This window comes from Schistocerca serialis, chromosome 1 (assembly GCF_023864345.2).
Source record: "Schistocerca serialis cubense isolate TAMUIC-IGC-003099 chromosome 1, iqSchSeri2.2, whole genome shotgun sequence".
In the NCBI taxonomy this organism is placed as follows: Eukaryota; Metazoa; Arthropoda; class Insecta; order Orthoptera; family Acrididae; genus Schistocerca; species Schistocerca serialis.
In genome coordinates, this window is record NC_064638.1 from 824,595,691 (window position 1) to 824,614,154 (window position 18,464).

General features: G+C 41.4%; 1 protein-coding gene across 5 annotated transcripts in view; it reads right to left on the reverse strand.

The window, feature by feature from the left end:
* LOC126484410 (E3 ubiquitin-protein ligase RNF19A-like) overlaps positions 1-18,464 on the reverse strand; it is a 373,735-nt gene that overhangs the window by 200,663 nt on the left and 154,608 nt on the right. For all 5 annotated transcript variants that reach the window (XM_050107948.1, XM_050107917.1, XM_050107933.1 and 2 more), the window contains one exon: positions 2,392-2,456. The gene's annotated coding sequence lies outside the window, so the exon portion shown is untranslated. The remainder of the gene's footprint in view (positions 1-2,391; positions 2,457-18,464) is intronic.

Consider the following 18,464-nt stretch of genomic DNA (forward strand, 5'->3'; position numbering starts at 1 on the left):
AATACAGAATAAATGATGAAGATATGAATTCAGGGCAACAATATGTCACGATGATTAGACACGGATCCTTAAAAAAACCAACAACTACAACAGGAGACGGTCATTGGACTGTTAGGGTAGCTCTGACGAACAAACGGATGGAAACAGCTGAAATACGGGCGGAAGTTATAAGCAACGTGTCACCATGAACCATAGAGAACAGATCACTGCAAGCTGGTTTAGATCTCGGCTTATTAAGTGTCGTTTACTGCTGAAACCATACGGCAGACAAAGAACACTTGCATAATGTAGAGTCAGTCAAATAGGACATGAATAGTATTCTGTAACGCTCAGCGACGAGTCTCGCTTGTGTATGAGGCGGCCGTATCGACGACAACGTGCCCCCCATCACAGCGTGGGGTGCTACTGGATAGGACACACTGACTGATCTGGTAATCGCTGTAGGGAGGCTGCACGCTCGACAGTATGCAGTATGTTACTACCTTTTGTCACAAATTTCATGATCAGGCTAGTAAACGGCATATTCCAGTAGGATAATGCGAGATCCGCACTGCTGTTCAACCTACCAATGCCTTGACTGGCCTGCCCAGTTTCCTGATTTCTCACCTATAGAGCAAGTCTAGGATGCGATGAGAAGAAATCAACAGCATGGGTTTTCAGACATGGCAAGAAATTTCCCAAATATCTTTCGAAGATGGTTTGTTTCCGTGCCATGACTAATAATACGCATGGTATTCGTGTCCGTGGGTATCACACAAAAAAACACACTAATGTTGATTATGGACATCAGTTGCGAATGGACTGGGAAGTTTACTCATTTAATATCTGATATGTGCTTAACATCTCCTCAAAGTCTGATAAATATCGGACTGATGCTTCATGGTGTAACGCTTTCCATTTCCGTTAGTATATCAGTATGCAGCAGTGGGTTACATGTAGAAGGCACTACGTGTGCGTCGTTATAATAAGTCTGTGCGTCGCAGCTGAAGGGAGCCTGGCGACAAAAGTTGGTAGGCGTCTCAGGAGCGCCGCCCTGGACTTTCTCTTCACACGCAGTAGTTCCGCACACGTGTCCGGCGCAGGCTCCGGAACTGCTTTCTACAAATCCCACCCAACACCACATCACTGCCAAACATAGCGCGTGTTGTGTAAGTACCACGAAGCCAGAAGTTAGCACCGGAAGCACTGAGCTGACAAAAGTCAAGGGATAGCGGTATGCACATGCACAGACGGAGGTAGTGCCGCGTACACAATGTATAAAGTGGAAATACATTGACGGAGCTGTCATTTGTACTCAGGTGATCCATGTGAAAGGTTTCCGACGTGATTATAGCTGCATGACGGGAATTTGCAGACTCTGAATGCGGAATGGTAGTTGGAGCTAGACGCATGGGACATTCCATTTTGCAAACTGTTAGGGAACTCAATATTCCGAGATCCACGGTGTCAAGAGTGTACCGCGACACCAAATTACTTCTCACTACGGACAATGCAGTGTCCGACGGCCTTCACTTAACGACCGAGAGCAGCGGCGTTTGCGTACAATTTTCAGTGGACTCGATCCTCTGGTCCAATTGAAGCGATCATTGACTGGAAAAGGTTATGTTCAGCTACTAAGAGACCATTTGCTGCCATTTATGGACTTAACGTTTCCAAACATACTGGTTCGTCATTGGTGTGAAGAACATTCGGGACGGTTAGAGCGAATGAAATGGCCACCCAGATCGCCCAACATGAATCCCATCGAACATTTAGGGAACATAATCGAGACGTCAGTTCGTGCACAAAATGCTGCACCGGCAACACTTCGCAATTATGGATGGACGGCTATAGAGGCAGCATGGCTCAATGTTTCTGTAGGGGACTTCCAACGACTTGTTGAGTCTATGCCACTTCGGGTTGCTACTCTACGTGGGCAAAATGAGGTCCGACACGATATTAGAAGGCACTGGTGCCGTTTGGTATCTCAGTGTATATTAAATGTGGTAACACTTGTCTCTCAGAGCGGAATATAAAATTTACTTTCTGGGAAGTATCTCATGTTCACGTGCAAACCGCGTACGCCTAAATTCCAAACTATCTTCAATAAGAAAAGAAATGAAAATTTCTTAAATGCTTTAACAAGCAGTACGGCTTAAGAACACAACTGTGGAGCTACACTCAAATATAAAACAAATGAAATCGCACTGTGTCGTTGAAGAAAAACACTTTGTATGTACATCACTTTAAATCTCGCGGTTAGATCTTATAATACTGGGCAACTGTATTGCCAACATTTACTTAGAAGAACTATGCAATTTGATGGTGGCGTTGCGCTTATCGTTTGATCTCGATGTCATGACTACAACCAACGCCCAGTTTATTATCAACTCTTCATGTTGATAATCTTACCTAATAATGTGGTCTCCTTCTACGCCACAGGATCTTAGCACCAATGACTGTAAAGGCTGCGTCCCCTGAAACAAGAAAAGACTGATTAAGTCAAGACGTTCCCAGCAGCGATAAAAACCTTACGTAGACCTTAGGCGCTGTAGTCTAACTGTAAATACACAGCCCAATACAAAAGAGTGCCGAAGGATCATTAGCAGTTTTACACAGCGTTGCCAAACGACTTCTATCGATATTCGATAGCTGTCAATGTATCACTATTACCGCTAATTCCATCACGTTGCATCGAAAGCTCAATAACCACCAAAACACAGCAGTACCACTGAATCGAGTACTTCATTTTGCGGCTTTAATGACAAATTTAACTGTTGTTGGTAGCAATACGAGCGGGAACTGGGGGAGCTTAATAAAAACTGAAAGAAACGGTAATTTCATGCATAACGCTTTCCATTTCCGTTAGTGTATCAGTTTGCAGTGGTGGGTTACATGTAGAAGGCACTACGTGTGGGTCGTTATAATAAGTCTGTGAGTCGCAGCTGAAGGGAGCCTGGCGACAAAAGTTGGCAGGCGTCTCAGGAATTCTCTTGACCCAAAGGTAAGTACTCACACTTGCAAAAGACAGACAGGGTGGTAGCCATTTGTTTCCTGGACTATTGTAATAGACGTTGCACTTATAAATGCTTTTCTGTTTATTCACAAATCAATGAATGCTCAACGGCACGAAGTACAATTACTCATTTTCAATCGCGCACTTAAAAGACGAAGCCCGCAATATGCTCGTAGGCCTGACAAAGTCATTCCGTTACATGACAATGCTAGGCTGGCCAGACGTCCCGGTTTTCATATTTTGGCATATATATATATATATATATATATATATATATATATATATATATATATGCCAAAATAATAAAATTAGGGAAGATTAAATTGAAACTTATCCATTGGAATTAATGTCCATATCTTTTCCTGATTTAAACTAACTACAGATATGTTTTATAAGACTGTGTTCATCGTTTATAAAAGTAAGTTTTTGTAAAAATTGTAACACGGCTGAAAAGTAACTATATTTACAGGAATTGCAATGGGCTTTCTGAGGCCCCCCCTCATGCATTAATGTCAGTCCAAACACTCATACATCCAAGAGTTAAAAATGATGTTGTGTTGGTTACAGACTTGTTTGGAACAGATCCATCATTGAGTTCTCTAAGAAATGTTGTTGAATAAGTGTCCTCACGGCATTTAGAGCACATTCACGGGCAAGCAAGTAAAACAGGAACCTTTCAGAATGACTTAAACGTACTGATCTCCAGAGGAGTCGTCTCATTCTTTATCAAAATTCGTTAATCGGTACGATAAAAGTAAAGTACATGTTGCAAATGGTGATGAGGTGACTGAACGCGGGACATTAGTTCATATTTACTCAATATCTACAGAGGTTCCTTAAAGACCCCATCTAATTTCATATTTCACATTGTCACTTCTGAGACATATATTTGCTGTACACATGTGAAAGAAACAAACAATTGTTCGAAAATAAGGAACAACAGCCTTGTAAACGACAACAGACAGTATATACAAATATTTTCAAGATAAATACAGATTTCTGTTTAGTGGTGGGCCTTTTCCTTTCTGGTTTTCCCTCCTGAACGTTTGTTGATCTGAAACATCTGATATGTAACTGTACATTGCACATTACATCAAGCTCCAAGGCTCAAATCTTCAAATGACGTAAGTAATCACCTAGAAGATAAGTTGTTCTAGAAATAATATTGGTTAAAATGTTTATAGCTTTATTCTCCCTTCTCAGTAAGTCGGCAGGGTAACCTGATTTACATGACATGCAGAATACGTGACAGCTTATACACCTGCACCGAAATTTCCAACTGGTAACCCAGCTTGAGCCGCTAGAGCCGTCCCGCCTGTGCCTGTGAGCAGCACTCGGGCAGTGGTGTCACTATATAGAGGCATTCGCAGGCCTCCTTTCACGCAGGTCTCGGTCCTGGTCGGTGCAGTCTACCGTGAGCTGCACTGCAATCAGGTCAGACGGTGAATGCTCAACGGTACGAAGTACAATTACTCATTTTGAATCGCGCACTTAAAAGACAAAGCCCGCAATATGCTTGTAGGCCTGACAAAGTCATTCCGTTACATGACAATGCTAGGCTGGCCAGGCGTCCCGGTTTTCATATAAATGTCCTGGTATTACGAGAAAATGATTCAGGACACCTAATTTGTAATTGAGAAACAAATGGGATCAAAAACATTTTCAATTAAATATTTGTGAAAAACAAGTTTCCTAGACGTACAACATTACTGAAATCTGTATCTTGCCCTTATTTGCTTTACCTCGTCTTATGTCTAAAAAAAAAGTAAAAGATATGAGAAAAGAAAAGAAGGTTTTATCTACCCTCGCCTCTAACTTGCCGACCTTCCACATTATGGCCCTCGAGACAGGTTCAAAATGGTTCAAAAGGCTCTAAGCACTATGGGACTTAACATTTGACGTCACCAGTCCCGAAGACTTACCTAACTAACCTAAGGGGCATCACACACATCCACGCTCGAACCTGCGACCGTAGCAGCCGCGTGGTTCTGGAGTGAAGCGCCTAGAACCACTCGATCAAAGCGGTCGGCTGGAGACAGGTAAAATCAGAACAATAGGAAGTATGAAGCAGCATTAATGCACTTAAACTATTTCTGCCAATGGGACTGTACCCACATGGAAGTTAATTATGTGAAGAATGTGAGCGATGCAGCGTCTGTTATAAGTGCTTACTGAATACTGTTTGTTGTATATACACACTTGCCCTAACAGTCTGAAATCTTAAATTTTGGTACTAAATGTATAATGTATATCTGATTACTGATTAGTTATATTAAATAGATTTTAGGATTAACAAATAGTACCTAAGTACTTAGTGAGTAAACACTGCAGAAAATATGTCCAGGCTATTACAAATAAAAGTATATTTAAGTCTTTTTTATTTGTGAAGAAAAGAATTTTAATTATGTACAATGTACCTACATATTCCTTTCAGTTCACACAATGAAGATATATTCTTGCTATGGGTTTCAGCTGCTGCATCGTCATAGTCTATTGTCGATTTCAAAACCACGAAAGCCGACAAGAAAGCTAACCATAAGCGTTACGATGAAGTTAGGTATAAAGTACAAATAGAAGTGTCTCCGTTTTTTCTATCTGAAGCCTGGTCAGCCTAGAAAATGCCAAACCACAAGTTAGTAACAGACTGAAGAAAAACTTGCAGAGACTTCGATGAGATGTCTCACATCGCCCGCTCTTTTCTATTCACCACGCATCGGCCCTTCTGATTGGCATTTGTTTCAGTCCATACAGCAAGGCCTTTCTGAACGACACGTCTCAACTTTTAACTATCTCGAAAACTGTCTCCATGAGTGAATCAGTTCTTCTGAACTGATTTTCTTTATTATCATCATCATCATCATCATCATCATCATCATCATCTTGGAATTCACCTGTTGCTCGAAAAGTGGGAAACGGTTGTTGCTATTGAAGAACACTACTTTCAGTAAACTATCATGCACATTGCTGTTAAATTAAAAATGTGTTTTCTGTCCAACGAACAGCGATAATTAACTCAAGTACACAATACTGGTACAAATGTGGTAACGTGGCGCAGACGTGATGCACAGCTAGCTAATAGTTGTTACAGTTTTGGTCTTTTTCCATTAGTAGCAAATAAATGAATTTAAGTCTGCACATAAACATTTTTTATTTTCCATTTTAGTCACATAAACTATTTGTCATTTTACACGTCTCACAGTGCGGGCCAGACTCTGCGACTAGGGTTGCTACGCCTAGCTGGGACCTCGTCGGACACACTCAGATGGGGGTGTAGAATTGAAGTGAAAAATTTTTTAAATACCATTACTTTTTATTTACAACACAATTACATGGAACTTGTTGCGGCAGAAGCAGCTGGTACACCATATTTCTCGGAAGATTTCGCCTTTTACGTATTTATAAAACGTCATGCAAGTCAACTTGTAGTTTAACTGGCACTGTAAGATTGATTCCACAGTCCCCGGCAGCAGTCGATTTCTTTCATCAGTCCACTGGGCCGACATCCGAGAAAATACTCTTTCCACAGTGGCGTTGTGTACGGGAATAAGAAACAAATAGGCGCATAACTTTAGCAGTTGGCATTTGCATTCAGGATTTACGGTTTCCGTAAGAGAGTAAATCATCCTTTCTTCCATGGAGTGTTTGTACTTCCTTTCTTCCGAGTGACGCTTCGTTTCAAAAACGTTCTTCCGAGATATATATATATATCTGAAAACAATTGTCGCCGGAAATCTTCACACCATTTTTTGACACGTGTATAATAGTGTTTTTCAATCATCACCCTATCTGGGGTTTCAGATAGTGTCATTCAATCAAATATTTGATGTTTTTTAAAAGAAATAGCCTATTTCTCAAGTAAGCACGTGCTAGGGTCTAGAAAGCCATTTTCTCTTCCTCAAATTTCGAAATCAAATTAATCATTTCTTGGTTACAGTTCTCATTCTTTAATTTGTTCAAATTCACCTTGGTTTGTATACCAATAAAACTGGCAGTCTACCTTTCATTCACACATCTTAAAGAGTGTCGATCGCTTAATATTTAGCTTATTTTGATTATCGAGAATTTATTATTCTCCATGCTTTTTTTTTTTTCATCATCAAACAGAGCCAAGTTTCACTGCAGAAATTTCACTGATCGGTACTACTGAAAAAAAATCTGAAATTATTTTAGGTGGACAGTCTTCGGCGTCAAAAAAAATTGTTTTAATCGATCCAAAGCTTAATATTTCTCTACTGCGGGCATTAACGACATCCATCTTGTTTTTGAGTGATATGGATGAGTCTGACATCAACGTAAAAGCGGAACTCTTTCAGCTTCTCTGGAAAAATAATTAAATACTTTCATGACGATTATTTCAATGTCGACACTTAAGACTGGGTCAAATGGTTCTGAGCACTATGCGACTTAACTTCTGAGGTCATCAGTCGCCTAGAACTTAGAACTAATTAAACCTAACTAACCTAAGGACATCACACACATCCATACCCGAGGCAGGATTCGAACCTGCGACCGGAGCGGTCTCTCGGTTCCAGACTGTAGCGCCTAGAACCGCACGGCCACTCCGGCCGGCACACTTAAGACTGTCGCAACGCTTGATACACTATTGTGGAGAATATGGGCAGGGCATCCAATTCTTTCCACATTTTTTCCTAGTTTTTTAATTTGGTGAAACCCAGTCCGCTGGCCGCGTCGATGAAGCCCTCCGAGGTTGGTATTGGTATTGTGTCCACAAAAGTGATTAATTTATGTAATGCAATTTGCAGTTGGCTTAAAGCGACTAGACAGAACTTTGCAACTCTCCGATGTTTCGTTATTCAGCGAGTCAAACTTCAACAGCTTCTGTTGGATTTCGTAAGTGTCAAAGTATTCAATAAGTAAAGGGAACATCTTTTCAGCCTTGTGGTTCGATGCGTCAGTGCCTATGCCGTAAAATGAAACTTCTCGCAATTGTTTTATTGTTTCTGGCACGGAGTGTGATGCGAGAATACTAAAATGTAGACTTTCACGGCCGGAAATGTCATGTCCGTTATAATTATCCGGGCTGTTATGCCGTGGTCGGTTGATGAATTCTGTGTCAATTCCCAACGTTTCGTCCTCGTCTGCGGAGGACATCTTCAAGGGGGTCTGTAGCTCGATGGAAGGTCCAACACACCCACTGGCTCGCTACTGACAGACTGTCAGATAGATGTGAGGCATAACATTTCGGCGGCCATCAAGTGTTCGAGTAGTCTAAGAGTATTCTGTTACAGGGTGTACATAAAGTCCGGGAACACTTCCAATTACTTATTACACAAGAATCAAACATTGTACAGACATAATACATATGTCATTTTGAAGAGAAACCCTGAAAGTTTTTTTTATGTATACCGCCACAGCGTAGTTTAGTAATCTGCCGATAGTCAGCACTAGTCGCAAATATGGCGAGTTCAGGCGCGGAGCCAGCTTTCTGTGTGTTGGAGTTCGACAAAAACAAGTGTGCTACAGTGGATGTTTAGAACCAAGTACGGTAAGAAGCCACTAACAAGGAAGGCCATATACCACGGGCACAACAAATTCGTTACGACGGGTTGATGGTGCCCGGCAAAGAGAAGTGGACGTCCTAGAGTGAATGAAGTAAATGTGGAGCTCGTACGAGAAACATTCATAAGGAGTCCAAAGAAATCGGTGCGTCGTGCATATCGAATGTTTGTAAACAACTTTAAGAGTCTCTCTTCAAAATGCAATATGTATGACATCTGAACAATATTTAGTTCTTGGGCAATAAGTAATTGAAAGTGTTCCCGGGCTTTGTGTACACCCTGTATATCTATGGAGGCTACGTCATTGCTCAGCAAAGCCAGGACATCAACAGTTCCGTGAATAATGTATACTACACATACGTTGGTGCAGGCTTGGTGATCAAGGCAAAAGCTGAGCACCACACAAGGTATGCCGTATACTCAGTATATCCACAAAAAAATTCTTGGACAATATGTGGGGATTTTAAAGTAGTTGTCATGTTACTTGGTCAATACTTTCGTTACAAAAAAATACCGTGTTTCATTTGTGAGTTGGGCAGCCGAGCCCAAGGTCAGCATTGGAAGGTAACTAACCGACACAAAAGAAAAACCCTCCAACCCGATTCACAGAATATTATAAACGAACCAATTGTTCAACAAAGCAAGATGCTGTTACCTTCTCTTCACATCAACCATGGAATAATGAAACAGTTCACTGAAGCACATCCAAAAGATTGTGACTTCTTCATTTAATTGGTAACAAGATTTCCAAAAGTATCTTATGAGAAACTTACGAAATGGATCTTTGGGGGGCTGCAGATCAGAAATTTAATGGAAGTCAATTTCTTTTAAAGTACAATGAAATCAGAGGGGGAAAAAGAACTTGTGTTTCATTTTTAACTTTTTGAGCAACAGACAGATTCCCAAATTATAAAACCATCGTTAAAATAGTGTTGCACAGTTCCATGGAAGATACAACGTGAGTGCGAAGATCCAGTTCTTCCATTCACATAATCATTGTTCCTCTATGAACCTTGGCCCTGTCAGTGAAGAACAATGAGAACAGTTCTAGTAGGACAACGAAAGGATGGGAAAGAAATTCCAGGGAAGGTGAAGATGACTGACGACGATTTTATGCTGAAAACGATGGTACTGAGAAGATTCGCCCAGAGAAAAAAATTGATGCAGTGAAATCAGCAACAGAAAATTTAAATTGCTATACATGTTTACTTCAGTAAAAATACATGTTTATTTTCGTAAGTTTTGTTAGCATTTTTCAGTGAACATTCACGACTGTCTAATCTAATGAAGTGTGCAGTGATTCTACACAAGGTTACAAAATAAGTAATTTATTTTTAATGCAAAAAAAACCGTTAGAAGGAAAAGCTCATTTCAGTCAAAATTTCGGACGAGATTTGCACGAATATCTGACGTGATACAAAGCCCCAAAATCAGATTTGAAATGGGAATGAAGAAAAGTACATCACCTTACATGCATCTGTTTTGCGTTACTTTACTTGGTGTTTCAAGACGAATGGAAAATATTTTATGGGGTGGTAGTATAAACTAAGTGGCAAACAACATTCCATATACCATGTGGCCAACTGTTTGTGGTCACAGTAGTAGTAGAGTTGGTTTTCATTTCACATGTTGTTGCCGGCCGGTGTGGCCGTGCGGTTCTAAGCGCGTCAGTTTGGAACCGCGTGACCGCTACGGCCGCAGGTTCGAATCCTGCCTCGGGCATGGATGTGTGTGATGTCCTTAGGTTAGTTAGGTTTAAGTAGTTCTAAGTTCTAGGGGACTGATGACCTCAGCAGTTAAGTCCCATAGTGCTCAGAGCCATTTGAACCATTTTTCACATGTTGTTGTCTAGTTGATACAGAGTCATTTACTGAGTGACATTTTTTTGCTTGGATGTTCGAAAGGTGAAACGGTACCTGAGTTTACATAATCGTATTTTTTAACTGTGATTGTGATTTGTTGGCTAATTTTGACGTACCGTGTAAGCACGCCGCACGGATTTACAAATGCTGGCTACGCCGATACGGTATTTGTAAAAGCGTTTTGTGATGGAAACTCTGGTGGCACTTTTAGACAATCGGTAGACGATTTCCCAACCACAGAGTACCATACTGAAGAGTGCGTACTCGTTTTTCCACTAAACGTGCAAATGAACATTAAGAGAACGAACACGAATGATTGCTACACGTACCTTCGTTCCATACACACTGAGGTGACTGAAGTCATAGAATAGCGTTATGCTATAAGCCTATAGAGATCGCGGTAGTATCGCGTACATTAGATATAAAAAGTCAGTGCATTGGCAAAGTTGTCATTCGAACTCGGTTGATTCACGTGAAAAGTTTCCTACCTGATTATGGGCACACGACGTGAATTAACAGACCTTGAATGTGGAATGGTGGTTGGTGTTAGACGCATGGGACATTCCATTTCGGAAATCGTTAGGGAACTGATTGATCCGAGATCCACAGTCTGAAGAGTGTGCCAAAGATACCCTATTTCCGGTATTACCTCTCACCACGGACAACGCAGTGGCCAACGACCTTCACTTAACAACCAAGAGTTTTCAGTGCTAACAGACAAGCAACACTGCGTGAAATAACCACAGAAACCAATGTGCGGCGTACGACGAATGGATCCGGTAGCACAGTGCGTCGAAATTCAGCGTTAACAGGCCGTGGCAGCAGACGGCCGACGCCAACACATCTCCTGCAGCGCGACTCCTGGTTTCGTGACCATATCGTTTGGACAGTAGACGACTGGAAAACTGTGGCCTGGTCAGATAAGTCCCGATTTCAGTTAGTAAAAGCTGATGGCGTAGACCTCACGACACGGGCCCAAGTTGCCAACGACGTACTTTGCAAGCTGGCTGTAGCTCCTTAACGGTGTGGGCAGTGTATACCAATTATTGATTGGAAACAGTTGTGTTCGGCTACTTGGAGACCATTTGCAGCCGTTCATGGACTTCGTGTTCCCAGACAACGGTGGAATTTTTAAAGAAAGACAATGCGCCATGTCGCCGCAGGACAACTGATCGCGATTGGTTTGGAGAACATTCTGGACAATTCGAGCAATTGATTTGGCCACCCAGATCGCCCAAGATGAATGCCACCGGACATTTACAGCGCATAACCGAGAGGTCAGTTCGTGCACATCACCTTGCATTTGCAATGCTTTTGCAACTGTGGATGGCTATGAAGAGAGCATGGCTCAATATTTTTGAAAGGGACTTTCAAGGACTTGTTGAGGTCATGCCACGTAGAGTTGCTTCACTACACCGGACAAAATGAGGACCAAAACGATATTAGGAGGTATGATTTTCGTCACCTCAGTGTACACGAATTACGTACTAACGACCTCAATACTTATCATTTACAGCTGATTCAATATTTTCAAGAAAAAGACGAAGGTGGAGGTTGTAATTTCGCTGCTGGCTAAATGCGAATCGCTGATTAATCTCATTAATACTGTTTACTGATGAAGTAACACTCTTAACTCACATCGGTGATTCGACGAAAACCCACACGACATTGTCTAGACATTTTACTCAACGTTTCTCTTAAAAAAAAAAAAAAAAAAAAAAACCGCAATATGGTACATTAGATAATCAGCTGATTGGACCTGCTGTCTTACCACATGGTCTTCATGGCCCCGTTATCAACAATTTCTTGGAAACGAATTTCCAGCATCATTGGAAGAGGCTGAACTTCCTAGTCGTCGAGCACTGAGACTTTAGAAGGGCTACGCATGGTGTTTTCAAAATTATGAAGTGCGTTAAAGTTAGAGACGGCATATATAAAAGTCAACTTTGATTTTAATAATTCGCGTTTGCTTAACGCTTAGAAACCAAGGAGGGTGTTGTTGCTAGGTGTTGTGGTTGTGTTTCCGTTTATTATGTTTTTCCCTTCAGCTATAGCCTATTGTATGTAATAATTTCTTCTAATGTTAGTTTTCGGTATAATCTGTTGCTGTGTTTCAGGTTGTGTAGATCAGTTTCGATACCAGTGGGGCTATGGTTTTTATTCTTTAGGTGTTCTGCGAAAGAAGAATGTGTACTGTCGCTCTTTAGAGCTCTCATGTGCTCTGCGTACCTTCTTCGTAAGTTTCTTCTTGTTTGTCCTATGTATTGGGCCTGGCAGGACTTACATGTGGCGCATAAAATGCATGTTTGACCATCGGCTGCTTTTTTATTTAAAACCCAAATATCGACCGGTTTCAGTCACAGACCATCTTCAGGGATTTTATCCAAGGATACAAAAAATACATGTAGTATACAGGAAATGTTAAAAAATCTTTTCCAAGGAAGCGCAAAGTATACATGAATACTTACACAATTAAAAGAGTTTGGGCCACATCACATCTGTCATTACTTAAATAATGGCCACGTTTCGTATGTAGAGCATGCCATGAATTCCAGTGTAACACACAGGACTTTTAAAGGCGAAAATACTAATAACATGCTTACTGAAGAGAAGATTACAGATATAAATGCTACAATTGCACAAAATATTGAAGAGTTGGTCAAACATCTTTATAAAGTATTTTCGTCATATGATACAAAAATATCTCGATGATAACTGAACTATACTTGGCGAACATCTTTGGTATAGTTTCACATGTATACAGAAAGCGGAGTTGCTATCCCCAAACGTAGTATAACATCGAGCCTACACAATAAAAGGTAGAAATCATTATAAAAACATAACGTTAAACAGTAGCATAAACATTGCATGTATACCATGAAATGTGTACAAACAAACATCAGTTATATCATAAACCTAATGAAAATAGTATCCATGACATAAAAACCAAGTTCAAAAGTAGGCTGAAATGTCACCCAGATTCATATGCGCCTAAGTTATAGTAATGAACCATTACTGTAAAATATCTACGGCGTTTAGTTAAACCGCTTAAGTAAAAGCCTAGTATATCAGTAAACTAATACCATAAAGAGGGAGGGGGTTGTAAATAACCACAGTGTAACTAACCATGTACCCAGAGAGCTATATAATAATATTAAAAGAGTACACTCAAACGTGCCTACTCCCTCATTATTCTTCTGATGACATAATACCATAGCGGATCTTCTCCCTTTTAGTTTATTACATATACACTCCTGGAAATTGAAATAAGAACACCCTGAATTCATTGTCCCAGGAAGGGGAAACTTTATTGACACATTCCTGGGGTCAGATACATCACATGATCACACTGACAGAACCACAGGCACATAGACACAGGCAACAGAGCATGCACAATGTCGGCACTAGTACAATGTATATCCACCTTTCGCAGCAATGCAGGCTGCTATTCTCCCATGGAGACGATCGTAGAGATGCTGGATGTAGTCCTGTGGAACGGCTTGCCATGCCATTTCCACCTGGCGCCTCAGTTGGACCAGCGTTCGTGCTGGACGTGCAGACCGCGTGAGACGACGCTTCATCCAGTCCCAAACATGCTCAATGGGGGACAGATCCGGAGATCTTGCTGGCCAGGGTAGTTGACTTACACCTTCTAGAGCACGTTGAGTGGCACGGGATACATGCGGACGTGCATTGTCCTGTTGGAACAGCAAGTTCCCTTGCCGGTCTAGGAATGGTAGAACGATGGGTTCGATGACGGTTTGGATGTACCGTGCACTATTCAGTGTCCCCTCGACGATCACCAGTGGTGTATGGCCAGTGTAAGAGATCGCTCCCCACACCATGATGCCGGGTGTTGGCCCTGTGTGCCTCGGTCGTATGCAGTCCTGATTGTGGCGCTCACCTGCACGGCGCCAAACACGCATACGACCATCATTGGCACCAAGGCAGAAGCGACTCTCATCGCTGAAGACGACACGTCTCCATTCGTCCCTCCATTCACGCCTGTCGCGACACCACTGGAGGCGGGCTGCACGATGTTGGGGCGTGAGCGGAAGACGGCCTAACGGTGTGCGGGACCGTAGCCCAGCTTCATGGAGACGGTTGCGAATGGTCCTCGCCGATACCCCAGGAGCAGCAGTGTCCCTAATTTGCTGGGAAGTGGCGGTGCGGTCCCCTACGGCACTGCGTAGGATCCTACGGTCTTCGCGTGCATCCGTGCGTCGCTGCGGTCCGGTCCCAGGTCGACGGGCACGTGCACCTTCCGCCGACCACTGGCGACAACACCTATGTACTGTGGAGACCTCACGCCCCACGTGTTGAGCAATTCGGCGGTACGTCCACCCGGCCTCCCGCATGCCCACTATACGCCCTCGCTCAAAGTCCGTCAACTGCACATACGGTTCACGTCCACGCTGTCGCGGCATGCTACCAGTGTTAAAGACTGCGATGGAGCTCCGTATGCCACGGCAAACTGGCTGACACTGACGGCGGCGGTGCACAAATGCTGCGCAGCTAGCGCCATTCGACGGCCAACACCGCGGTTCCTGGTGTGTCCGCTGTGCCGTGCGTGTGATCATTGCTTGTACAGCCCTCTCGCAGTGTCCGGAGCAAGTATGGTGGGTCTGACACACCGGTGTCAATGTGTTCTTTTTTCCATTTCCAGGAGTGTATATCTACATGTATACCCTATTAATATTGTTATACCGGTATCTGCATGTTACAACTCATGGCCCTATGAGTCACCGTTTCATTAAAGGTACAAATCTACAGTAGCTTCCATCCGATTAGTTATGCTTTATAAAGTGTATGTAACTTTATTCTGCTGTTTTAAAGGTTGTACGTTAAACACTCAATAATTCGTTTATAACATTGGCATGAACTTTTGTTCAATAAGTTGCCTTTTGTGCGAAGTGAGTTCTTACTCTCATGATGATCTTATTTTGACCAGCTATGGGTCATATGTTTCTTTTTTAATTAAAACTGTTATTGTCAAATGCTATTATGAGTACAACCTTCATGTACTGACTGCGCTAGCATATACAGATGACATCATGCGAACATATGTTCATTGTATATAATATGTAAGTTTGGCGATAACGTTTTCTTCGTTACACTGTTCGTCATTTTATAACAAATCCTTAATATGGACAGCACGTAATATATGTTATGTATGTCATCTGTTGGCCTGTGACATACATTTCAGCATCTTCGTTTTTCTGTTTACATCTGAAACTATACCAAAGACGTACGCCAAAGATAGTCCAGTTCCCTGCATTCAGCAAGAAATTTATCATGGAGATATTTTTGTATCATATGACTAAACCACTTTGTAAAGATCTTCTGACCAACTCCTCAATATTTTGTAAAATTGTAGCACTAATAACTCTGTTGTTTTGTTCAGTACCACTCTGTTTACGCATGTTATTCGTATGTTTGCCTCTAAAAGTCCTTTGTGTTATACTGAAATTCATGGCATGCTGTACATCTGAGGAGACGTGGTCATTATTTAAGTCATGACAGTCGCGATGTTGCTTAAAATCTTTTAAGCCTGTACGTATTCATGTACATTTTGCACTTCCATGGAAAAGAAGTTTTAACATTTCATGTATACTACATGTACAAATTGTATCATTGGATAGAATCCGTTCAGATGGTCTGTGACTGAAACCGGTCGTTATTTGTGTTTTAAATTAAAAAAAAAAACTCGTGATGGTCAAACATGCATTTTATACGTTACTTGACGAGTAATCACCTTTCAAAAATGTTCAAAAGTTAGACTGAGTTGCACTGATTTGGTATGTTCCAGAATTGCTGAATTTGTCTGGGGTTCTTTGGGATTAAGGAAGTGTCCGATTGCACCTGTCTGCTTTGCCCCATGAGGTCATCAATATGGCGGAAATGACTATTCTAAGCGTCTGCAATATGGCGCCTATGATGTCGCTACATACACACGGCGAAAAACACGAAAATACGCATAAATAAGACAATAACATCTCCCTCCTAACATACAATCAAACTAACGGGACAACCGCGGGAAATTGGGGGTTTTTGGGAGGGGTCAAGCTAAATATAACAGTAAAAAAAATAAAAATAAAAAAACACGATCCCAAAACATACAAAATGAACAAAAAATATAATTATAAAATCTATAGGAATCGAACACTTCCGTTGGCCTACATAGGTCAACTGCAGCTGACGATACTAAAACACCAACACCTACAGAAAAACTACGGAAATTGGAATCAGACATTTCCCTTGGCCACAGCTGACGATACCAAAACACCAATACCTACATATAAAACTGTGAAAATTGGAATTGGTCATTTCCATTGACCTATATAGGTCAACCATAACTATTGATACAAAAAAACCAACACCTACAACTACGAAAAACAAAACACCTCAAAAATTCAAAAGCCAAACATCCCTACGTAAATTAAACCACATTCAATACACAATAAATACACAGAAGATTACAACTTGAGAAAAATAGACCCAAAAAAGCAATTACCACCAACAAATTTCGGGGCCGCAAAGAAGGTCGGCCAACCCAAACGCACACACACAGACACACACACAGAGAGGGAGCCATCAAACACAACGACATCTACAAACACAACCAACTCAAACTTCGCGCCGTAATGACGTCGCACACCACAATCCCCTTATGTCATGGGTCAAAGCAGGTAAGTGGAATGGGAGGCTCCCGTTGACACGGTTCTTTTGTCTGGCATTAACCATTGTTGACCTGTACTGCTTGTTCTGAATGTTATTGGGATCCCTTGCTGTTTCAATTTTATTATTATTATTTTATTGCATGTTAGAGTGTGTACCATATGTTTCTCTTTCCTGATGTGGTATGGCCTGCTGTGTTGCATGTGTGTTCTGCCTCTAGGTTTTCAGATCCTTTGGTGTGCTCTTAAGTAGGTGGCCACTACTGTTACGCGTCATTTTTACCTTGTTGTTAAGTTTGTTTACAGTATGTGTTTTGTAGTCTTTTCAATAAATGGATGCGGTTTTCTGATTTCGGAGGTGATCTGTCTATCTCGTGAAGCATGTGAAACTGGCATATTTATGCACTTTCCGGTTGGTTGGATGAGCTACGGATAACAGTGGTTGTGGACGTGGGTTTTCTGTAGATGAAAAATTCATGTTGATATCTTGTAACTGTAAGATCCACGAAATTTAGTTTTTTTCCACTCTATTTTCATTGTGACGTGAATTCTTGGGTGTACTGTGCTGATATTACTGTGTAACAGTTCTATTTTGTGTATCATCTATGAGACAGATTATGTCATCCACATATCACTACCAGTGCGCTTGTTTTACAATGGTGCTGAATAGTGTGTTCTCTACATGATCCAAGAAAATATTGGCGAAAGTTCCACTGACTGGGGGCGACCCATTGGGTAGTCCTTGTTTCAAATAAAAGTAGTTGTTGGAAGTGAAGTAATTTTGTGTTGCGATTAGCCTAAACGTGGATGAGATTTCATTCATTTGTAAGTCAGGGAATTTCTTGTTTTTTATCTGTTGTTCTATGATGATTATGATTTCTCCCATGAGTACATGGGTGTACAGTGATGTAATGTCAGAAGATACCAGTTTCGTTGTAGGAGATGGGTTGCTGTTGTTTTTAATTTTATCTGCTATGCCACTTGTGTGTTTGAGACTTCTGTTGTTTGTATACGTGCATGATTGTTTTCTGTTGGAATGTGTATGGGTCTCCCTAGTAAATGAGAACTGGACATATGTTATATGGAAGTTCTAAAATATTTACCACTTCTCCTACAAACACCCTCCATATGCCAGTTCCAGCTTCCTAGCTTCTTTATCAGGCTCAATCGCCTGCGTCCTTCCCCCTAGTTATGTTGATGAGTCCAATGTCTTGATTTTTTTTTTTTTTTTTTGCAAATTAATTTCCGCATATTTTTCTTCAATGTATGGTTGTTTTATGTACTCTGTCTGCCCAGAAGAGGTTTTGAATTCTGTCTTTTCTGGAATCAAATGCCGCTTTTCAACAATTTTCTGAACATCTTGCTGTCACATCGAAACCTAATGCTCTACGTTTCTGGCCCATAGTCTTTC